Source organism: Sapajus apella, unplaced genomic scaffold (genome assembly GCF_009761245.1).
Source record: "Sapajus apella isolate SASKATOON/1434 unplaced genomic scaffold, GSC_monkey_1.0 scaffold81, whole genome shotgun sequence".
NCBI lineage: Eukaryota > Metazoa > Chordata > Mammalia > Primates > Cebidae > Sapajus > Sapajus apella.
Genome location: NW_022437021.1, coordinates 7432195 through 7457756, shown reverse-complemented (window position 1 = coordinate 7457756; position 25562 = coordinate 7432195).

Genomic DNA, 25562 nt, shown 5'->3' with positions numbered 1-25562 from the left:
TGATGTTTTTTCTCACGATTAGGCTGGAGTTATAGGTTTGGAGAATATCACTAACATAAAGTGCCATCATCATCATATCTCATCTAAGATACAGACTATCAAGATGATTTCCAGCTGTTGACATTAACCTTAATTACGGAACTGCCATACTGTTTTCAGGTTTCTCCACCGTAAGGTCATTTATCTTTCCTCCCCTTTCCATGTGGCACTCTTGGAAAGGAAGTCACTATATACAACCCACTCTTGAGAGGAATCATGTTCCACCTCCTTAAGGTTGAATAATACCTGCATAAATTACATAGATTTCTTCTGTCCCTTTCCTCTATTCATTTATGTATTAATAATGTATTCTTCTATCATTTATTTCTATCAGTATGGCTTCATTCCAGCAGGGAGAAATCTGACTCCCAGTATCTATCATCCATTTACTCTGCACAATTCGAGTGTTCATAGGAGTAATATAAAAACCATTAACCCATACCCATAGGAACAAGTTTATCAACAAAATTATAATGTCTATGTACACTTACTTGTGTCTTTAGTTTCATAGCCTCTACTCATTTATAAAGCTACTTAGGTTGCCACATTTTTTTTCTAATCTCCTTAAATAAGGCTGCATTATACTTTTGTACTAGACATATTATTTATCACATTTTACATCTCATCCTGGGATTCCCTCAAACCTCCTAAAAATATTTTTTTTCCTAAACTGGCATTTTTTCTCTTTGCATTTTAAATTCTATGAGCTTTTATAAATGCATAGTTTCACATATTTGCTATAAGAACATCACACAGAATAAATTTACTTTCCATAAAATTTAGCTTTTTATCTTTTCAACCACCTTAACTCCCACCTGAACCCCTGGAAACCATTAGTTGGATATATTTTCTTTAGTTTTACCTTCTTTACACCACCATATAATTGGTACCATGAAGTGGGTACCTTTTTCAGATTGGCTCTTTAACTTAGCAACATGCATGCATTTAACATGCATCCATGTTTTTTCATAACTTAAGAGCTCATTAAGTTTTATCTCGAAATAATATTTCATTTTATGGCTAACCATATTTTATTAATTACTTGATTATTTGGATTACATCCACTTTTTGCCTGTTATAAACACTGTTCCTATGGACATTCATGCACAGGTATTTGTGAGGACATACATTTTTATTTCTCATGGATACATAACTAGGAGTAGAATATATAACTGGATCCTGTGGTAACCCTATGTTGAGCCATCTGAGAAACTGCCAGATTGTTTCCCACAGTGGCCACATCATTTTATATTCCTTTCTACGATTATGAAATGTATCTCAAATATTTGGGTCTCATTTGATTAATATGTGTTTTATAGCTTTCTGCATATAGATCCCTTACATATTTCATTAATTTTATACAACATGATTTCAAAATTTTGATGCTAAATTTTTTTCTTTTTAATTTCAAATTCTAACGTTGCTGGTGTATAGGCAAGAAATTGAATTTTATATGTTGAACTTTCATTAGATCAACTTACCACATGTACTCATTAGCTCCAGAAGTTTTTGTAGATGCTTCTGAGTGTTTTACATAGGTAATTATGTCATATGCCAACAAAGATAATTTTATATTTTTGTTTCTAAATTTTATGCCTTTTATTTCTTTTTTCTTGTCTTCCTTCAGTATATAGGACTTCCAGTATGACATTGTGTAGGAGTTGTGAGAGAATGCATCCTTGCTTTGTTACTGATATTAGTTGAAAAGTTAATGTTTTCTTTCTGTTAAGCCTGTTGATATGGAAGATTACACTAATTTTTTTTTGAGTATTGAAGCTGGAATAAACCTCATTTAATTGTGGAGTAAAATTATTTTTATATATTTTGGATGTGATTTTCTGACGTTAGTTTGTATCTGTTCATGAGAAGATAAACAGATACAAACTGTTTATCCTTGTATAAGGGCAAATTATACAAGGACTTCAAAAGTGTTCCCTTCTATTTACTGCATGAAATTGTGAAGAATTGGTAGGATTTCTTATTTAAGTATTTGGTAGAATTAACCAGCAAAGCCATATAAGTAAGGTGATTTTTTTTTAACTTTTATTTTAAGTTCAAAGATACAAGTGCAGGTTTGTTATATAAGTAAAGTTGTGTCATGGGAGTTTGTTATATAGATAGTTTCATCACCCAGGTATTAAATCTAGTATCATTAGTTATTTTTCCTGATCCCCCCCCGCCAGGTTCCACCTCCCTACCAGAAGGCCCCATTGTGTGTTGTTCTTTCTACTCTATGTGTTCATGTGTCCTCATCATTTAGCTCCCACTTCTAAATGAGAACCTGTCATATTTAGTTTTCTGTTCCTGTGTTAGTTTGATAAGGATAATGGACTCCAGCTCCATCCGTGTCCCTGTAAAGGATGGGATCCTATTCTTTTTTAATGGCTGCATAGTATTCCATTGTGTAAATATACCACACTTTAAAAACTAAATCAATAATTAACAACTTCCCAAAAGAAAAATCACCATAGGCCAGGCAAGGTGGCTCACACTTGTAATCCCAGCACTTTGGGAGACCGAGGCAGGTGGAACATGAAGTCAAGAGATTGAGACCATCCTGGCCAACATGGTTAAACCCCTTCTATACTAAAAATACAAAAATTAGCTTTGTGTGGTGGCACGTGCCTGTGGTTCCAGCTACTCGGGAGGCTGAGGCAGAAGAATTGCTTGCACCCAGGAGGCGGAAGTTGCAGGGAGCTGAGACTCCAGCCTGGCGACAGCAAGACTCCGTGAAAAAAAAAAAAAAAAGAAAGAAAAGAAAAATCACTATAAAGGCCACAAAGATGAGACAGTATGGTGATTTTTCTTTTGGAAAATTAGTAATTATTGATTCCATTTTTGAAGTAGATACAAGCCCATTTATATTTTCTCACTCTCCTTTTATAAACCTTGGTGGTTTGTATCTTCCAAAGAATAAGTCCATTTCATCTAATATAAAAATTATGAGTATTCAAGATATGAAATCAACCTGTTTCCGCCAATGGATGAATGGAGAAAGAAAAAGTGGTACATATACACAATGTAATACTATTCAGTCATAAAAATAAGGAAACCCTATAATTTGCAGCAACATGGATGGAATTGGAGGACATTATGTTAAATGAAATAAGCCAGGTACAGAAAGACAAATATTACATGTTCTCACTCAGATGTGTAAGCTAAGAAAAATTGAATATGGAGATAGAGAGTAGAATGATGGTTATCAGAGGCTGGGAAGTGTAGTAGGGCATGGGGAATAAAGAGGGGAAGGTTGATGGACCCAAAGATACAGTCAGGTAGAAGGAATTAGATCTAATGGTTGATAGCACAGTAGGGCAACTATAGTTAACAGTAGCATATTGCGTATTTCAAAATAACTAAGGGAGGAACTGGAAGGTCCCTAACACAAAGAAATGATAAATGCTTGAGGTGATAAACATTCCAATTACCCTGGTTTAATTATTACATATTATATGATATACATATAATACCAATTATTTTCACATACAAAACTATAGAAAGAAGGTCAGTTTAAGCCCAAAATAAACAGAATAAATAATAAAAGAGCAGAAATCCATAACATTTTAAACAGTAAAACACTAGGGATAATGAAGTTAACCAAAAGTTGCCTCTATGAAAATATCTTTAAAAATCGATACATGTCTAGCTGAGGTAACCTAGAAAAAAGATAGAAGGCACAAATGACCAATATTAGAAATATAGAGAGCTAATAACTACTGGCTTGTTGATATTAAAAGGGTATATTCCAACTGATCCACTCATTTGACTTACAGTTTACTTGGAAATATGGTGTTAAATTTGCAGTCATTTGGAGTGTTTCTATTTTTTAATTTCTAGTTCAATGCTGCTGTAGTTTCAGATACTTTCTATTATTTCTATTCTTCTTCATTTTGAAAGTGTGTTTTATGGCCCAGAACATGGACTATCCTGGTAAATTATTCATTTAAACTCTAAATTATGTGTATTTTGCTACTGTTACATGGAATATTATAAAATTCTCAATTAGATTAAATTAATGGTGCTGTTCATCTATATTCTCAATGATTTTCTATCTGCTGGATCTCTCATCTATTGAAAGAAGAATATTGAATCTCCAACTCTAATAGGAGACATGACTAATTCTCTCATATATTTTGCTGCTCAGCTTTTGCCTTCTATATTTTGCTGCTCTGTTATCAGGTGCCTACACATTTGGAAGCATTATATTGTCCTGGAGAATTCACCTCTTTACCATACATATATATTAATGCTGATGATTTTCTTGTTCTGAAATCTGCTTTGCTTGAAATTAATGTAGCTACTTCAGATACCTTTGATTAGTATTATAATATATGTTCCTCAGTTTACCTTTAAGCTCTTGGAATTCTTATATTAAAGTGGGTTTCTTGTAGACAACATATATTTGTGTCTTTTTTTTTAAAATCCATACTGACAATGTTTATTTAAAACTGGTAAATGTAGATTATTGATATTTAAAGTGACTGTTGATATAGTTGGCTCAATACTCTCCATATTTGTAGCTGTTTTCTGTTTTTGGGCAGTTCTTTCCCCTCCCCCATTTTTCTCTTTATCTAGCTTTAATTCAGCATTTTATATAATTCAATATTATCACCACTATTAACATGTTAATTATACTTTTTTCTAACTTTTACATTGATTGTTACAGTTTCAATATACATTTTTAACCAAAATGTATTTTCAAATATCACTGTACCACTTCATGTGTAATGCAGATATGTTTATTTATATGTGTAGATATGTATATATATGTAAACATATATAAAATTCTAATATTCTATACATATGCATAAATGTATATATGTATATATGTATATGTATATATGTACATATGTATATGTATGTGTAGAATATTTTCTCATATACATATGCCACATATAAGTATGTGCATGTATACATATATGTCATGTGTATGCATACATTTTTATGCTTGATTTGTATGTATACAAATGTATGTATACATTTTTTAATATTTGACTCCTGATAGTTTATATGACATAGATGACATATGTATATATAACAGAATATTCTAATTCCTCCCATTGCTGATATCTGTCACTCATTCACTTATTTGTATACTCACCCAACACATTATTTGTATAATCACCCAACACATTGTTACTCTTACTTTTAAAAAGGTTATCTTGTAGATTAAGAATAAGAAAAATAAGATTTTATTTAATCTTTATTTATTCTTTCTCTGATATTCTTTTGCTGTTAATGGAGATCCAAATTCCTGATGCATATAATTTTCCTTTTCTCTGAAGAATCTCTTTTAACAATTTTTGCAGACAGGTCTTTTGATGGTATATTTTCTCAGGTTTTGTTTGTCTGAAAGTTTTTATTTCTTTCTCATTGTTGAAGGAGAAGATTAATTTTGCTAGATACAGAATTTCTGTTTGGAAGGTTTTTTTAAATGTTAAATATTCACTATTCTCTCTTCCTACTTGAGTGGAATTACTGTGCTGTTATTCTCATTGTAATTCATTGTAACTCCTTGTTCTTTTATAGTTAAGGTGATTATTTTCCCTAATTTCTTTCAAGATTTTCTTGTTATGTTAGTTCTGAAGTTAGAATATATTATCCTTAGGTGTAATGTTTTTGGAATTCATCCTGCTTGGTTTTCTCTGAGCTTCCTGGATCTACAGTTTTGTGTCTGTCATTAATTCTGAATGCTCTTGACCATCATTACTTCAACTATTTTGTCTGCTTCTGCCTTTCTTTCTTCTCCCCCTGGCATTCCAATTACACTTACATTCAGCTTTTGTAATTATTTCCACAGTTCTTAGTTGTTCAGTTTTATTCTCCTTTGTCTTCAGAAGTTTCTACTGATACACCTTTCAGCTCACTGTTTCTTCCCTTGGTTGTGGCCAGTATACTGATTCACTCACTAAAGTCATTCTTAATTCACTGTAATGTTTTTGATTTTTTAAATTTATTTTGGGCCCTCTGTATTAAGAATTCTGACACCATTTTTTTTAATGTTTGACTTCTGATAGCTTCTAAGTCTTCCTCCTCTCTATGTCTTTGGTCCCACATCTGAGCAAGCTAATAAGAAAGCATGGGCACTCTCTTCTTTGGTGCTTGCAGGAAATCCAAACCACAGAACCCCTTGCTTGAACACAGAAACTCTCACCTCAATCTCACTTTCTAACCAGAAGCAAAATGCTGAGGCAGTCTCGTTTCCTTGCTCTTGCAAACCATTGTGGACCTGTTTAAGAGGACTGCTCCCCATTGTCCGCAAAGACTTAATTTCTGTAAGTAATAATTGTTTATGCTCTTTTGGAGTGTGTGTCACATCAGTCTCAACATCTGCGTTAAATATTGACTGAGAGTGAATCCTGTGCATTCAGGATGGCTACAGCATTCTCTCTTACTTAGTGCTGTGTGTCTCTGCTTACATTAACTATTTGTTATTGCATGTTGACTACTTTTTTCTATTAGAGTTCTTAACATCTTAATTATTTTTAAAAATCCTCTGATAATTCCAACATCTGTCTCATTCCTCAGACTGTTTCTGCTGCTTACTTTGGTTTTAATGACTGTGTTTTTTTGCCTTTTAAAATGTCTTATAATTTCTTGTTTAAAGTCCAACCTGTATCAGTATCAGTTAACAGAACTGAGGTATACAGGACTTTTATGTCAGGGTTTAAGTTAATCTGGATAGGAGTTGGGCTGTGTTTAATATCTGCTATAGTTTTAGATACATAGGTCTTTGTATTCCTGCAGTATTTTGTGTGTGTGTGTGTGTGTGTGTGTGTGTGTTTTGACTTTGGGATTCCTGAAGTAGTCTTCTTCAGACAGATTCTGCATGTTGTTGTAATTTCAGGCCTAATCCACTACTATTAACTGAAGCCCTGACCTAGTAATGGTCACGTATGGAGAAGGAAAAGCACATTATGATCTCATGTTAGATCTCATTCCTTCAGTGGACTTATGTCTCTGATCTATGACCTTCCCAAGTATTTTTCTTAGGATATAGCTTTCCCTCCTCTGTGCCGTTTATGTAAGACAAGACTGCTAAAGTGTGCTACAATGAAAAGGTCATTTCCAAGCTTAGACAAGGCTCTGGTAAAGTCTTTCTCCTGGAGGGCAGGCCTTTGTTACATACAATGGGCTGGAAATATTTTAAAAGGATTAATACTCCTCTGTTCTCGCCAGAGATAGGAGAAAACCTTTTTTCTTTTCTTCATCATGGGAACAAGGTGAGTTTCTTTGAGATAACATTCCCTAAGACAGGAATCCTGGGACTTTCCACTCTAAGGATTTCCCACATTCAAGATCCAGAAGTTTTCAAAATTATCTCAAGTTTTCCTCCTAGTTTATGGCCCCAGAGGCTTCTGTTCCAGATAAGCAGTTCTCTGAATTTGCCTGTATTTCTAGATTTGAAGGTGACAGTTTGCCCTGTAATATCAATTCTCTGATAGGTCCAAGAAAGGTCATCAATTAATTATTTCTCATGGTAATGATAGAAATTGCAAATGCTAAGATATTTACAGGTTGGGGCTAAAACTGGAGGTAATGGTCATATTCGGTTTTTATCAAATTCCCTGTTAAATATATATAATCTATCCTTCATACTCAGACAAAATCAAAAAAATAATCAGTGATCAGTCATTCATCTTGAGATATTCGGGTTAACTGAGGAAGACTTTCATTCCTTCTCCTGTTTTCCCTTTGTACAATGGAATGAGGAGATAAAGAGTGAAAGGCCAAGGGAATGACTGAAGTTAAGACTTCAGGTACTTCACAACTTTGCTGCCACTCCCCTGAGGCTGCCCAAGCCCAGATTTCTTCCTTTTATAAGTAGTATTGAGCCTTACAAATAAGATAAACCCAAATTTGGTCCAGCAGTCCCCATCTTCTACATGGTCCTAAGATGTTAGATTTTTTAAAGGAAAAATACAGCCCCATTAAATAAGACCGTTATAGCTGCTGCTTTTTCTTTTTCATCATCCTTGTGTCCATTTTCCTTTTCTTATCTCTCTCCTTCATGTAGGGCTTTCTTTATAACCCAACGTAATTAGAGAGAAACATAACAGTAACATATTACCAAGGGTGCAATTATTTCTACCTTAAAGTATAAAGCTGGTCAAACAAAATTGATAATATTAATCTCAAGTCTGTTATTTTAATACAGACAGATGAAAAAAGGACTCATTACTCATCACTTTAGTAAGTTTCACACACCACCTGTTCTACCAGAAAAGAGTATTCTCTCAAGTGAAACAGTTCCTTATTCTTTCGAAAATTTAAAGTGCTCTGTCTATAATGCTTTGGTATCCTCATTTCCCTTTATCTGAATTACATAGCCCATTGACATTCAAGCATAGTAAAAGAAGATGCTAAAATTTTGTCTTGAATATTAAAGCACAAGGAATTCTGTGAAGAATGAGAGATTTCTCATGTTACTGGTCAACACTCATTCCAACATACTGACAGGATGAAAATACCAACACTTAACTCCCTATTAAAGTAGGCACTTTCAGTACAGAAAATAAATAACCCTGTCTTCTTCTGGCTGAGAAAAATTAAGTTAAATATTAAAGTGAAAAAATAGGGCTTTAGAGAAAGAAGTGCCTGAATTTGAATCCTGCACTAGCCACGCAGCTTCAATGAGTTTTACAATCTCTCTAATCCTTGGTTTCCTTAACCTTAAAACGGATACACTGGATACACTAACATTTAACCAGAAGGACTGTTGAAACACTTAACTTGGTTCATCAAAATGAGTAATGCAGAATGACAGATATTCAGTATGTGATAACTATAATTATTGTTCATGTTTAAAAGTTTTCTGGCAGATATATTTCATTAAAAACCATTACAACTTGAATTTGAAGTGAATAGAGAAAGATCTGCTGCTATTCTATTTCTACTCATACCTCCAGATAGCATGATGCTTCCACCCAAAATAAAAATAAAAGGAGGAGGAAGGAGAAGAGGAGGAGGAGAAAGAAAGGAGAAGGCAGAGATGGCTTCAATCCTGAATATGTTTTACATAGTGTGATATTTAAGCACTTCATCTTGATCAAATTTGTTAACAATTAAAGTTTCTTTCCAGGTTCCTTAGGACTGTACTTTAGTATTCTTTCCCACTCCAGATTAGACCTTTCCAAATACTCTCAGAAACTCTGCTCTCTGGAAAAGATTGCCAGCAGTCTTTTATACCTCACTATATTGCCATTCTCAGAAATACTGGTAATTGGGGTCATATTTCTAATTAGGGAATTGAGAGAGAGAGCATAAGGAGTAGTATAAAAATATTGCAACAAAGATTTTGTAAAGGATCCTTTAGGGTGTGTGTGTGTGTGTGTGTGTGTGTGTGTGTGTGTGTGTATCATCCAGCCTGTGGCCCTATGAGCCCTGTACAAAACATGGTAGAGATGCTGGGCAGGCTGAGAACATAGACATTGTTATGTTTAATAATGCTAATAATGCAGGAGGGTATTCCTTTTGTTGAATACTTCTTTTCCGAAATCCACACAAAATCAGATATAAAGGAAGTAAAGAAAAGAAAAATCAGGCTAGGCATGGTGGCTCACTCCTATAATCCAAGCACGTTGGGAGACTGAGGCAGTAGGATGGCTTGAGCTCAGGAGTTCGAGACCAGCCTGGCCAGCATGGTAAAACTCCATATCTACAAAATATACAAAGATAAGCTGGGTGTGGTGGTACACACCTGTAATTAAGCGACTTGGGGACTGAGGTATTTGAAGGATCACTTGAACCCAGGAGGATGAGGCCACAGTGAGCCAAGATCACACTACCACACTCCAGCCTGGGTGACAAAGTACAACCCTGTCTCGAAAAGAAAAAATTTGCCTAAGCATGCTGGTACATTCCTGTAGTCTTCACTACTTGGGAGGCCGAGGTGGGAGGATCACTTCAGCTTGAGAGGCAAAAGTTGTAGTGAGCCGAGATGGCGCCTGGGTGACAGAGCGAGACCTTGTCTCATAGAAAAAAAAAACAAAGAAAAAAATCACTTTTCTAGTTTGTTCATTTCATAAATTGGCATCAATTTGCAAATGGTTGGAAAGAGTTTTAAAATGTGTTCTTTATTCCAAAGAAATCCATAAAACATTGAGAAAGGAAGAAAAATGACAGTGTTTCTTCATATTAACACATAGCAAATATTGAATGAAAAATTCCATTCCATCAGCTTTCAATACTCAAGGCTTTTGGTTCTTTTTTGTGATGGTGCTGATACTGGTGATAAATAGGCAATTGTGTATATTTTGAATTATAAAGGACTTTGAAATCCTTGTACCTTAATTATTGAAACAGCAGTTATTTTACATGGCATTTCACCAGGCTATGTGTGAAAGACTAAGGAAAGGGATAAAATAATTCACAATTTCCCCAAAGAAAAAGGAAATCATGAAATAAATCCACTATTAAAGTCTAAATGGTAATACAGCCTCATTGAAATAACAAGGAAATTGTAACTTTCCAAATAATAAAAGGTTTAAAGCAGCTTAAAAATAGCTGTGAGTGAACACAGGGCAAATAAAAACAAAAGTGGAGGAATGGAAGCTCCGTTCCTACCTTACAACTGAGGAATTCTAAGACATCATTCCTGTACACATTTCTCTAGTGGCTCCATGGAATTTAAAAACGCCCTCCAAACTGCCTTCAGTTTCCACAGGCCATCATTTTTCTTCCTTAGCAAACATGATAAAGACCCTGAGGAGATGTAAGCAATCTATTGATGGGGACGAGAATGGCTTTTAGTTTGCCATGAGTGATTTGAGCCAGAAGTTGCTGGAGCTCCAAATCTGTGATGCTAGTCAAAAATCAAAACAAAAGAGCAAATAAAACACAATCCATGAACAAACACATTTTCAAAAATTAGATTAAAATGTACAGTTCCAGTTGAAAGAAATTTTCAAAGAAAATAGTATCATTTTTTTTGTCCATTCTAAGATGCAATAAGAGAAAGAAGGCATTTGGAAAGAATATTCTGCATCAGAGAATAGGAAAAAATGCATAACATCTAGTTTATGGTAAAATATTTTCTATCTTTGCTGTGAATGCTAGGAAGAGTTAGGTATACATCTTTGTATGGACTTAACGTTTTCATTTATTTGGGATAGTTTCTCTGGTGACTTATTTTGTGACCTTGTCAAACATTTGGGGATTTTCCAGTTTTCTGTTTTTTGATGTATAGTTCAATACCATTACATTCACATAAGATACTCTTTATTATTTCAATTTTTAAAATTCTGGGGGCTTGCTTTGTGGTACAGAAGATGGTCTATCTCTTTGAATGCTCCATGTACACTTGGAAAGACTGCCTTTTCTGCTCTTTTAATAGATTTCCTTATAAATATCAATTTGAACAATTTGGTTGATACTGATGTTTAAGACTTCTATATCCTTAGAGATTTTCTATTTACTTTTTTCATCTCATCAATTACTGCAAAAAAACATATAATATACATCTGCAGGTATGTTCATTTTTCCTTTTAGTTCTATCAGTCTTTAATGTTCTATCAGTACTTCCAAGTTTTGTCATTGGTTACATACGTAGTTGATATTTTGGGGTCTTCTTCAGATAGAACTTTTATCACTGTAAGATTAAAAGTATTCTTTATTCCTTCTTTTTGTTTTTCTTTCTTTTTAGACAGAGTCTTGCTCTTCTTCTGTCACCCAGGCTGGAGTGCAATGGCAAGCTCTTGGCTCACTGCAACCTCCAACTCCAGGACTCAAGTTATTCCTTGCCTCAGCCTCCCAAGTGACTGGGGCTGTAGACATGGGTCACTATGCCCAGCTAATTTTTGTATTTTTAGTACAGGTGGAGTTTCACTATGTTGATCAGGCTGGCCTTGAACTCCTGAGCTCAGGCAATCCACCTGCCTCAGCCTCCCAAAGTGCTGGGATTATAGGCATGAGCCACTGTGCCTAGCCATCTCTTTATTCCTCGTAAAAGGAATTTTGAAATATGCTTTGCCTGATTATTATAATTTTCAAGCTCTCTTTTCATTAGTGTTTGCATATGTCATTTTCAATTTTTAACCTTTCTATATTTTTATGCTTAAAGAGGATACTATTGGGCTTGCTTTTTTAAAAGCCAGTATGACAATCTCAGCTTTTGAATTGGAAAATTTAGACCATATAAATTGAAGGTAAAGTGATAATGTGTGTGGTTGGCCAAATAATGTCATACCCAAAGATGTCCACAGCCTAATCCACAGGATCGGAGAACTTACATGGCAAAGGGGATTAGGTTATTTTGCAGATGGAATTGAGGTTAATAATGGGTTGACCCAAAAATAAGGAGATTATCTTAGATAACCTAGTTAATTTCAGGGTCCTTAAAACTGGAAAATGGAAGTGGAAGTGAGAGACTGGCATAAAATGGACTTGGCCCAATTATGATAGACAAAAGTGGTCAGTAGACAAAAATATGGGCAACCTCTATAAACTGAAAAAGGAAAGGTTATTTGGGCTGTCTCTCAGAAGAAAAGCAGTCCTACTGATAACCTTCATTTTAGTCCACTGAGAGCCATGTCAAAAATCCAATGCTGGGAAGTAATATAGAATAGTGAAGGTAAAGTTAAAAGATGAAATTTTTCATCTCATCAGTTCCTATACGTGTGTTTATATACATATGTAAACGTACAGTATATATAGATAAAACCCACATGTATTCACTTCATTAAATCAATTAAAATGTAATCAAATTTATAGTACCTTCATTATGTAACCTAGCAGCTACAGTGGGATCTATATATAAATAATTTTTATTTATGGGGTATGACATGTAATTAACTGAACTGGTGATAATACAAAGTACTCTGATATTTGACGAAAGTAAAGTGCAAATTGAATACAAATGCTAAATAAGGAATAAAATTAGTAATTGAGTGTAACAAATAATGACTGCAGAAGTCTTTAATGAAAAGTTTGTATATGAAATGAATATTGCAAAGAGCTCTTGAATGTCTTTACTGAGGTGTTTAGACTTTAGTCAAAAGTTAATGAGCAAGATGAAAATGTTTCCGTGTTTTCTTTCTCTTCTTTTTTTTCAAGTAGCGAAGTCATGTAAACCAGAATTCTCTTTTAGAAAGATCATATTGACGGTGATAAAAGGAAAGAAATGGAAATGTCATGAACATAACAGAAGTGTATCTAGGTTAAAAACTAATGTAATAATTCATTCATGAGAGATAAAAGAATAAGCTCTGTAGTGGAAGGATATAAAAAGGAAACATATGAATACTACAGAGGTAGAATAAACAGTATTTGAAGACAGAAAAACCATAAAATGGTTTTTACGTAAATTATTTAAATTATATATAATTTATAAATTGAGTCTTCTGGGTTTTGCCCTCAATGGTTACATTCTTTGTAATTCCATGTATGAACTATTATTTACTTCACTAATATCTATCCCCTGTTGCCAGTCTCTTAATAATTAAGTAATAATTATGTCCGTCCGATAGAAAGAGTAGTAAAATGTAACCCAATTAGTTGTCTTTCCTACTTGCCAATGATATTCTGAAAAAAAAAGTTAATAAGGTGTAAGTTTATAAATTTTTACTTTACATACTCCATTAATATACAGTTAAAAGACAAATATAAGTAAATGACTAACTGTATGTATTTGATCTTTGCACAACCTTACAACTAAGAATTGTTTTTTCACCTGAACTTCAGGTTTAAAACTATGAAACATGAGAACTTAGAGAATGCACAGTTGCTCACTCCAAGTACTTGTAACAGTAGAATACTTAGGTATGCAAAAATGTGAAATTATTATTTATAATCTATCCCTTTTATATATGTAAGACTCATCTGGTAATTATGCCCCAAACTCAGAAGAAAGTGTAATTGCAGGCATATAAATAAATAATACATATTTTATGTCATATTGATTATAACAATTTTATTTGATAAATCAGTTAAGCATAGATAATACTATAGAAAAGGACTAAATTTTTACCTAATGGATTATTTGTAGCAAAAATAATAGAATTTTGTTTGAAAAACAGTCATTTATAGGTAAAATATATTAGAAATTAGTTGGAAATTAAGCAGTTACTTGCTATGAAATTTTTTAGATGCCACCCCATCTAAATGGTAGAATTCTTTGTCTTTTGGGATGTAGGATGTAGAGACCTTTATGAAAGGTGATTCTATTCCATTACCTGTTTCAGATGTATTGTTTCAGGACAGGGAAGCCCCCAAATTGGAGTTTAGCCCAGAAGAGTCCTTGGCTTCATCCAGGAAATAATTCAAGGGCAAGCTGCTGGCAGGGTTATATAGCAGTCCTTTAGGGAATGGTACTGCTTCTTGCAGAGCAGGGCTAACTCATAGGCAGTGCACCCAGATTTGGTAACATATGGGTTCTTGGCAACTGTACTTATATTCCTGTAAACCCACTTTCAATTATGTGCAAATTAATGGGTGGGTCAATACAAATTGAAGATCATGTTACTTTAAACTTCCTAAGAAAGGGACAGTAATTTCCCAGTTGTTGCCTTGGAAAATGGTAGTAACTTTTGGGCCACTGACATGGCATTTGTAAACTGTGATGGCACTGTGGATGTATCTTATGCCAATGAGGAATGAGGGCAGCTAGAGATCACTTTCATTGCCATCAGCTTGTTACTGTCCCAGGCTCAAGTGATTCTCCTTCCTCAGCCTCCTGAGTAGCTGGGATTACAGGCATGTACCACCATGCCCAGCTAATTTTGTATTTTTAATGGAGACAGGGTTTCCCCATGTTGGTCAAGCTGGTCTCAAACTCCTGACTTCAGGTGATTGACCCGCCTCGGCCTCCCAAAGTGCTGGGATTACAAGCATGAGCCACTGCTCCCGGCCCCCTTATGGATTTTAATCATTGCCTCACAAACCACCAGTCATTAAATTAAAGGTCTTTAATACTTCAGTAAGGATGTATTTGCCCTAAGCAGAGGGAGATATAAAATAGATGCAAAATAAAGAAATGACTTACAGTGAAAACAAAAAATTCAGCTGAGAATCTCAATGTATTTCTTATTACATATAACAAGATCTTATTCTTAAAACCTTTAAACATTTTTAAATCCTATATATTTGGGCAGGGAGGAAGGAGTTCTCTGTGTTCAGAAACTTGGCTTCAAATATCAACAGATGTAAGCAAGTAGGTAATTGTTAGATGACAAAATGAGTATGTGTAATGTTATGAAAGCTGGCTTTTCTGCTCCCAAAACAATAAAGTTAACTGGCTGACAAGGTAAGAGACAGCTGGGAGCTGAAGATTAAGTGTGTAAGATTATGATATTTTAAAATTTGAGAAATGACCTCAGCACTACTTGCTCCTACCACTTCTATCTACAGCAAAACTTTATAATATTATGTTCCAGGAAAGTATAGGAAACAGATCTACCAACATTGCACATGATGTAAACTCATAAATTTAAAAAAAAATCCTTTATAATAACACATAGAAACAAGGCTAAAAATTATAGCTACAGTTCATTCTTCTATGCTGGTAAAGTCCCTAAGCCTTATTAATCAAATTATTAGTAAATTTGCAAAATAAAAAATGACTTACAGTTGATGACTTCATTGGCAAAAGAGCTGAAAGTGTGGGAGAAAACTGAAAATCACTTCCTATTTCTGTAATGTATGTCTATAGCACAACCCACAGTTTTCAAACCTTATTTTTCAAAGGGAGAACTAGGAGAAGAGCTGTATGCTGCACATTTGTTATTGAGGGGACTGATGAGAAATCATCAAAATGTAAAGATGAAGTTTTTTCACCATTGAAAATTATTTCTAGATTTTGTTGCCATATGTGGATTTTTTGGCTACAGCAAGATAATAAACACTTGAGGAACAAAAACAGAGGTGTAAAATCACTACCATTCCTGATTTAGGACTTCAATTAAGGGTGAAAAATAGAACAATAATTATTATACCCCCCACCCTCCTAAAATCACGCGTTGTCTTCTGCTTAGGGAGGAAGGGAGAGAGAAGAGAAAGAAATCACAGAAACAGCTAAAGGGAAAAACAAAAAAGGAAAAGGTGCAAAACAGGAGAATGAAGCTGAGATGCATGGCTCCCTCTGTTCCCTGGTTGCATGCACCCCTATCTTCCATGGTTTAAAGAGTTCTAAAGATGATATATAAAGGAGCAGTGCAATAATAGCAGAGAATAATTTGTGTAATTTATTAGGTCTGTAACAACTCTCATTTTCATTATCATCACATTACCTTTTACATTCATTCTTCCCATCTTTGAAGTGCGAAATGCAGATGGCAAGTTCCTTTGAGAAAGCACATTGTTTCGTTGCTTAATGTTTCAAAAGGAAGATGTATAATGAATTGAGCATAACACATAATTTCAGCTTATTTACTGTATTTAGCATTGAAAAGTTCATAACCAGATGCAAGCATCTGATGAAAACTAGGAGTGTCTCTTACTAAGCATGTGCCATAAGACGTTTAGGACCTAAATTTATAAACCATGGGCATAAGCACTTTTAAATAGAAATGTGAATAGATATTTGACTGTAGTGTCAAAAAAATCAATGGAAGTGTTCAAATGTCTCAATAGGCAATAGGGAATAGAATAAGAGATACAGAATTTTGCAGCCCCTGCTTTTCTTTTTTTCCATTAGAAAGAGGAGGAACAGTGGTATCCAGGCATGGGGACACATTCCCGGAAGCTGTTTACAAAGAACACACCAGCAAAAGAACCAATACATTCTAGTTACATTGTAAAATAGTAGAGGCTTATATTTTATTCAACTGTTAATATAAAACATTGTTCACAGTCAAAAGAAAAGTCATCCTTAAGCCTTTTATTAGAAATTTTCATAATGTTATTTAGAGAGACTGCCAGCATGCCTGTTTAAGATTGCCTTACAGAGCAGAGGCAAAAGTCTAGGCTGTCTTGGAAACAGGGTTAAAAGTAATTTAGGTTTTATTCCAATAACATACACTTCATAGAAATGGACTTCCAAGTCTCGACTGTATGTTTAAAAAAACAACATGAGAGCAATTCCATCCTTTTCATCCACCTCACATTTATAAGAAAAATAGCAAATATGTTTAATTACTTGCTGTTTGGGATGAGTGTACAATGGACCTTTTCATTTTATGAAAATGATATTTGAATAAGTTTGTAGATACGGCATTTGAGCAAGTTTGTTGTATGGGTAAAGAGATTCTTTAAATGAGGTTCAGAATATTTGCATTGCAATGTATCTGCTTAAAAATATCTTTGTGTCCTCAATAAAATCTTAGACTGCATTCCTCCAAAACATACACACACACAGACACCCCTAACTTTTGATAGCAGTGGAGGGAAAAAAAAAAACAGAAAACACCTCATCCTTTATTTCTGTTTATGTAGGAACACTACAGAGATACAAAACCACTTGTGAAAACTTCCTTGTTGTCAGGTGTCAACTGAACAAGTTAAATTGTATTGACAGTGGCCTTCAATTACATTCCCCTGAGTTCCAAATGCGTGTAATTCCTACTCAGCATGCCTACTGGAATGTGTAATAGGCATATCAAACTTTAACATGCCTCAAACAGAATTGTTGATACATTCTCCCTGTCCAGAGCTACTTTTCTTTGATTCCACACCAAATTTTCAGTTCATGATACCTTTATCAACACTTTCTCAGACCAAAAATGTAGCAGATAACTTTGACTCTTGTCTTTTCTTCTCTGCCACCTTCATGCTGCCAGCACGCCCTCTCCCACCTAGTTTATGGGATTGTGCTTTTCTACCTCCCTTATCATTGTTTTTATGAATTACTACATTTGTCTCCTAACTGAACTCCTTATTTTCATTCTGACCTGTTAAAGCCTATTCCCCAAAGGCCAGCCAAAGGTATATCTTTGGAGCATACATGTATATGTTCTAGGCCACTGCCACTTTCCTGATCTAATTTGTCTCACATTTTGCTTTGTTTACTGGCTTTCAAACTAGTATTCTTTCTATTCCATCAAAAGCCAAGCTCCTTCTTCCCTCATGGTATTTGTACATTTCTCTGTTGCATAAATGCTCTAAATTTACACTTTTCATTCAGGTATTGTATTAGTCTCTTTCCACACTGCTAATAAAGATATATCTGAGACTGGGTAATTTATAAAGGAAAGAGGTTTAATTGACTCAAAGTTCCACATAGCTAAAGATGCCTCACAATTATGATTGAGGGTGAATGAGGAGCAAAGTCATGTCTTTCATGGCACCAGACAAGAGAGCTTGTGCAGGGAAACTCCCAGTTATAAAACCATCAGATCTCATGAGATTTATTCACTACCAGGAGAACAGTATGGGGGAAATGACACCCATGATTCAATTATCTCCACCTGGCCCCACCCTTGACATATGGGGATTATTTCAATTGACAGTGAAATTTGGGTGGGGACACAGCCAAACCATATCAGGTATCAACTCAAACTTTATTTTCTCCTGAAGGATCCCCCTACTGACTCTTAGCTTTGTCACAATCTAGTATATCACTATTTCTTCTCAGTAGTTGAATATAACTGTCTGATACTAGAATACCATATTTATTCTTATATTTATAGAATGTCATATTTGATTTCCTTATGGTCCATCTTTCTCTCCATTTGAGTGTTAGATCTGTGAGAGCAAGGAACCCATTTGTCCTGTTCACTATATATCCAAGATCAGGCACTGAGTAAATATTCAAAACCTATCCTTCAAAAGAGTCAGCAAATTTCAGTCGTGTACCTATAAAAACAAAGCTCGTGGCCACAGTACTGAAGTAAGCATTGTCACTCTGCCCATGACCTGTGATGAACTTTAATGGCAAGTGTCTGTAAGGTTATATGGCAGGTTTGTTGTTTCCAGTCAAATACATGCAGCATTTACTTTTGTCTAAAGTATTCTATTGCTTTTTGTTGTGCTTTTCTAAAATTTGATTTTTTAAGGGAATAGGTGTCCCTTTGTTGAACCATGACCACTACAAACTTAACAATGTCTTCAGCTGGGCCATGCTTTCGACAGGCTTCTTCCTGCTCCAGCTAAGGCCCCTGGCCTCTCTTTCCTTAGAGCATTTACTTTAGAAAACTTTCATGGAAAATCCTTTCTCTGCCCTTTGATATGTAATTTTTTTTTAAAAGCCTCTTATCCCCAGGCGAGGTTGCTCAAGCCTGTAATCCCAGCACTTTGGGAGGCCGAGGCGGGTGGATCACGAGGTCAAGAGATCGAGACCATCCTGGTCAACATGGTGAAACCCCGTCTCTACTAAAAATATAAAACATTAGCTGGGCATGGTGGCACATGCCTGTAATCCCAGCAACTCAGGAGGTTGAGGCAGGAGAATTGCCTGAACCCAGGAGGCGGAGGTTGCAGTGAGCCGAGATCGTGCCATTGCACTCCAGCCTGGGTAACAAGAGTGAAACTCTGTCTCAAAAAAAAAAGCCTTTTATCCAGGACTTTTTCAAAGAACTGAGAGCCATCCCTTTGAAATGTCCTGAATGGTAGTGCCTAGGTTTTCTTCTAGGGTTTTAATGGTGTTAGGTCATACATTTAAATCTTTAATCCATCTGGAGTTAATTTTTGTAAGGTGTAAGGAAGGGATCCAGTTTCAGCTTTCTGCATATGGCTAGCCAGTTTTACCAACACCATTTATTAAATAGGGAATCCTTTCCCCATTGCTTGTTTCTTTCAGGTTTGTCAAAGATCAGATGGTTGTAGATATGTGGCGTTACTTCTGAGGCCTCTGTTCTGTTCCATTGGTCGATATCTCTGTTTTGATACCAGTACCATGGTATTTTGATTACTGTAGCTTTATAGTACAGTTTGAAGTCAGGTAGCATCATGCCTCCATCTTTGTTTTTTTTGTTTTTTTTTTTTCTTAGGATTGTCTTGGCTATGTGGTCTCCTTTTGGTTCCACATGAAGTTTAAGGTGGTTTTTTCCAATTCTTTGAAGAAAGTCAATGGTAGCTTGATGGGGATAGCATTGAATCTATAAATTACTTTGGGCAGTATGGCCATTTTCACGATATTGATTCTTCCTAACCATGAGCATGGAATGTTTTTCCATCTGTTTGTGTCCTCTCTTAGTTCCTTGAGCAGTGGTTTGTAGCTCTCCTTGAAGAGGTCCTTTACATCCCTTGTTAGTTATATTCCTAGGTATCTAATTCTCTTTGTAGCAATTGTGAATGGGAGTTCACTCATGATTTGCTCTGTTATTGGTGTATAAGAATGCTTTTGAGTTTTGCACACTGATTTTGTATCCTGAGACTTTGCTGAAGTTGTTTATCAGCTTAAGGAGATATTGGGCTAAAACAATGGGGTCTTCTAAATATACAGTCATGTCATCTGCAAATACAATTTGACTTTCTCTTTTCCGAATTGAATACTCTTTATTTATTTTTCTTGCCTGATTGCTCTGACCAGAGCTTCCAATACTATGTTGTTTGGAATAGATTCAGAATGAAGGTACCAGCTCCTCTTTGTACCTCTGGTAGAAGTCAGCTGTGAACCCATCTGGTCCTGGACTTTTTTTGGTTTGTAAACTATTAATTGCTGCCTGTACTTTAGCCCTTGTTATTGGTCTATTCAGGGATTCTATTTCTTCCTGGTTTAGTCTTGGGAGGATGTAAACGTCCAGGAATTTATCCATTTCTTTTAGATTTACTGGTTTATGTGCATAGAGGTGTTTGTAGTAATCTCTGATGGTAGTTTGTATTTCTGTGGGATGGGTGGTGATATTCGCTTTATGATTTTTTATTGCATCTATTTGATCTTTCTTATTAGTCTGGCTAGCAGTCTATTTTGTTGATCTTTTTTAAAAAAACAGCTTCTGGTTTATGGATTTTTTTGAAGGGGTTTTTGTGTATCTACTTTAGTGCTGCTCTGATCTTAGTTATTTCTTGTTTTCTGTTAGCTTTTGGATTTGATTTTGCTTCTCCAGTTATTTTTCTCGTGATGTTAGGGTGTCAATTTTATATCTTTCCTCACTAATCTTGTTGGCATTTAGTGCTATAAATTTTCCTGTAGACACTGCTTCAAATGTGTCCCAGAGATTCTGGTACATTGTGTCTTCTTTCTCAATGGTTTTGAAGAACATCTTTATTTCTGCCTCCATTTCATTATTTATCTAGTAGTCATTCCAGAGCAAATTGTTTAGTTTCCATGCAGTTGTGTGGTTTTGAGTGAGTTTCTTATTCCTAAGTTCTAATTTGATTACACTGTGGTCTGAGAGACTGTTATGATTTTGATTCTTTTTGCATTTGCTGAGTTGCATTTTACTTACAATTAAGTGGTCAATTTTAGAATAATTAATTGTGATGTTGTGCTGAGAAGAATATATATTCTGTGGATTTGGGGTGGAGAGTTCTGTAGATGTCTATTATGACTGCTTGGTCCAGATCTTAGTTCAATTACTGTATATCCTTGTTAATTTTCTGTCTCATTGATCTAATATTGACAATTGGGTGTTAAAGTCTCCCACTATTACCGTGTGGGATCTAAGTCTCTTTTTAGGTCATTAAGAACTTACTTATGTATCTGAGTGCTCCTGTATTTGCTGCTTATATTAGGATAATTAGCTCTTCTTATTGCATTGTTCCTTTTACCATTATATAATATCCTTGTCTCTTTTGATCTTTGTCATTTTAAAGTCTTTTTTATCAGAGACGAGGAATGCAACCCCATGTCTTTTTGCTCTCCAGTATTTGGTAAATCTTCCTCTATCCCTTTATTTTGAGCCTATATGTGTCTTTGCGCATGAGACGTATCTCCTGAATACAGCATACCAGTGGGTCTTGACTCTATCCAATTTGCCAGTCTGCGTCTTTTGATTGGGGCATTTAGCTCATTTACATGTTAACAATATTTAAGACATTACTAATATTATTTTGCCAATAATTTTTGAATCATCCTGTTTATTAAACAGTTGTAACATGAACTTGAAAAAACATTTGACTAGTCTTTTGTAAAGTATCTGATTTAAGCACTTTTATTTTTTAAAGACAATTAATTAGAGCTCTTTTATATATTTTTAGTAGTGAAACATTGTGTACACAACACATAAATATAGTGATGTGTTTTGGTATGCCAATAGAAAACATTCTATAGATTATCATAAAGACCATGGTTTTTTCCTGTCTTAGACTTTCAGATTCGAGATAACCAGTTTCACAACCCTAGGCATTTGTCAGCTAAATAACCTTAAATTTGCATATTAAAGGAAATGATCCAGGTGAAAAGCAAACAGCAAAGTTTATGTCATATGGTACAGAGGAAAAAAAGTCTGATGTTGTTAATGGGAGATCCTTTTATTTTTCCTTAACCCAAATTAAACAAAATTATAGATATCAATCACAGGATTATAAGGAGATTAATTTTATTTAGATAGTGACTACCTGTGTTTAAACTGGATCTCTGAGCTCTGGAAAGAGCCCACATTGAATCCTGGGTTTCCAAAAAGGGAAAGTTATTTTGAGGTTAGACTACATGATATTTTTACAGTGCATGTAAAAAAAAATTTTAACAAAGGCATTTCTAAATGTCTAAACTGCACTCTTCCTTAAAAAAAATCCCTAAAGTAGCCTTTGTTGCAATAGATATTAATGGAAAAAAAAAAAAAACAAAATCGAGTTAACTGAGAAGAAAAATTTGCTCAAAACAAAACAAAACCCACAGGGTCCTAGGAAAAGAAATGAAAACAAAAACATGAAAGCCTTTTAAACACAAACATGGACACGTGCGCATATACACACATATATCTTGGATGTTAGCTTTAATTAAGCTGACTTGTAACCATTCAGCTTCTATTTTTTAAAAAAATGCACACACACACAAATATTTTAATCATGTTGAATAGAGTTGTCAAGCCCAATGGGAAAAAGACCAAAACAACAACAAAAACAAAAACTGTCAAACAACAACAAAAAAAATAAAGCAAAACAAATAATCATACAACTTTTATGATTACTGAACACTCTAATGGTAAAGAGAAAGTAAAACCAGCTGGTGGTTAGCCAACATTAGCCAAGAGAAACCCCAATTCAGCTCTTACCTAGGGATGGGTTTCAGGCTGTAAGCTGCTCTTTACCATCCTAGAAGCAGAAAACAAAGAACAACAACAACAAAACCAAACCAAAACAAACAAACAAAAAAAAACAAAACCTCTCATCTTCCCCGTTGGAAGGGGGCTCAAGCTCCAAAAAGAGGTTATTTGCCTTATGTCATTATGGAAGCATGAAAACTTAACTTCCTTGTTGCAAGTAAAACTCCCCCCCCAAAAAAAAAAAAAAAAAAGAGAGAGAGTCAGAAGCTGTACAGTAAAAATAATCTTTAGATCTTTACCAAATCTTTGGAGATCAGGGATTCTCTGGAAGGGATGCTCTCAGATGTCAGTAAATTGTCCTACTGGTTTGAGCCATAAAGTTAGCTCATGCTGGTACCAGTACCAAGAGATTTATCAAAGGTTAGGGGCTCTTCACTCAGAATCCCTCTGTGGTTACCAAATATAGACCCAGAATATCTGAGACAGGTCTCAGTTATTTTAGGAAGTTTGTTTTGCCAAGGTTGAGGACTCAGGCCCATGATAAACTCTCAAGAAGTCTTGATGACATGTGTCCAAGGTGGTTGGGTACAGTTTTCTTTTATACATTTTAGGGAGACATCAATCAAGTACATTTAAGAAATACATAAGTTTGGTCAAGAAAGGTCGGTCAACTCAAAGAGGGCGCTTCCAGGCTATAGGTAAATTTAAAAATTTTCTCATTGACAATTGGTTGAGTTTGTCTACAGACCTGGGATCAGTACAAAGGAATGTTTGTGTTGCAGTAAGAGGTTGTGGAGACCAAAGTTTTATTATGCTGGTGAAGCTTTTAGCTAGGTGGCTTCAGAGAGAACAGCTGTGAAATGTTTCTTATCAGACTCAAAGTCTGTGTTGATGTTAATGCAGAGGGGTATAACGAGGTCTTTTGGACCCTCACTTCCCTTCATGGCTTGAACCAGTCTTTCAGGTTCAAGAATGAGTCTTTCAGTTTAAGAGCCCTGACGGAGGAGAAAGTCCATTTAGATGGTTGAGGGACCTTAGAATTTTATTTTTTACTAACTCTCAGGCCATACCAACTTGACAGAAAGCTAATTTGGGACATTCTCCTTCCTCATACAAAGAAAAACCTCTTCTTCTTCTTGGGCCTTTTTTGATACTTCCAGCTGTGAATTCCCAACTTCAGCTTACAGTCCAAGCTGCTCTAATGGCATAATGTGGGTCTGTCCTAAAAACCCTCAACCCATTAACTCCCATTTCAAAAAAACCTGAAAAATGTTCTGTTAATGGCCCCAATACTGGGACTACTCAACCCCACTAAGCCATTTACTCTGGATATTTATTCCAACCAAGGCCTTGCTCTTGGGGTACTCTGTCAGACATGCAGCAATGCCCCACAAGCCACCACATACCTCTCAAAACAACTGGACTCTGTCATCCAAGGTGGGCCACCCTATTTAAAGATTTTGTGTGTGATCATGCTGCTGGCCTCAGAAGCACAAAAACTCACCATCTACCACACATTACTGTTCCATCCTCTCATAACCTACAGGAACTAATGAGCCACCGCTCCCTCCTTTCCCTACTGCCATCCTGCCTACAGCAAATACATACCTCACTCGTAATCAACCTGTAGTCACCTTCCAAAGATGCAAAGCTCTCAACCTAGCCACCCTCCTTCCTATTAGCACCTCCAACTCTGAACTCTCTCATTCCTGCTGGGTCCTTTTAGATTCCCTTTCTTTCCCTTTCTAACACATTTCAGAAACCCCTTACCAGGGACACCTACATGTTTTATTAATGGAAGCCCTTTTAAGGAACCATATCCTTCAGTGGGCTACACAATCACTGATAAAAAATGGACTCCTGGAGTCCAACCTCCTCCCATCCCATACCACTTTCCAGCAAGTGGAACTAGTTGCCCTAACTAGGGACCTCACCCTAGCAAAAGGAAAGAGGGTTAATATTTACACTGACTCTAAGTATGCATACCACAGCCTACACTCCCATGTCCTAATCTGGCAGGAAAGAGGTTTTCTGACCACCAAAGGAAGCTCCACAGTAAACGGCAGGCTAGTAAATGAGTTGCTGGAGGCAGCTAGACTACCACTTGAGATTGCCATTATCCATTACAAAGAACACCAAAAGGCTACAAACACCACTGCCATGAGGAACACCTTGGTGAATTCTGTAGCCTAGCAGGCAGCTCTTAAAATCCCCTACTACCTATTTTTTCCCAGTATGCACCCTGTATGTACCCAGGAGGAACAAACCTCACTCACCCAGGCTGGTGCCATGCAGAAAGGAGAATAGTTATATCTCAGTAACAAAGTTATGCTGCCCAAGTCCCAGGAACCCTCTGTATTTTCATATGTACACAACCATTTCCATGCCACTTACTGCCCCCTGCTTCAGCTCTTAAAAACTTACATTCATTCTCCCACCATGGGTGCCAATCTCAAAGGTATTACCAAGGCCTCTTCCATTTGCACTCAGACTTCCCCTCAGGGA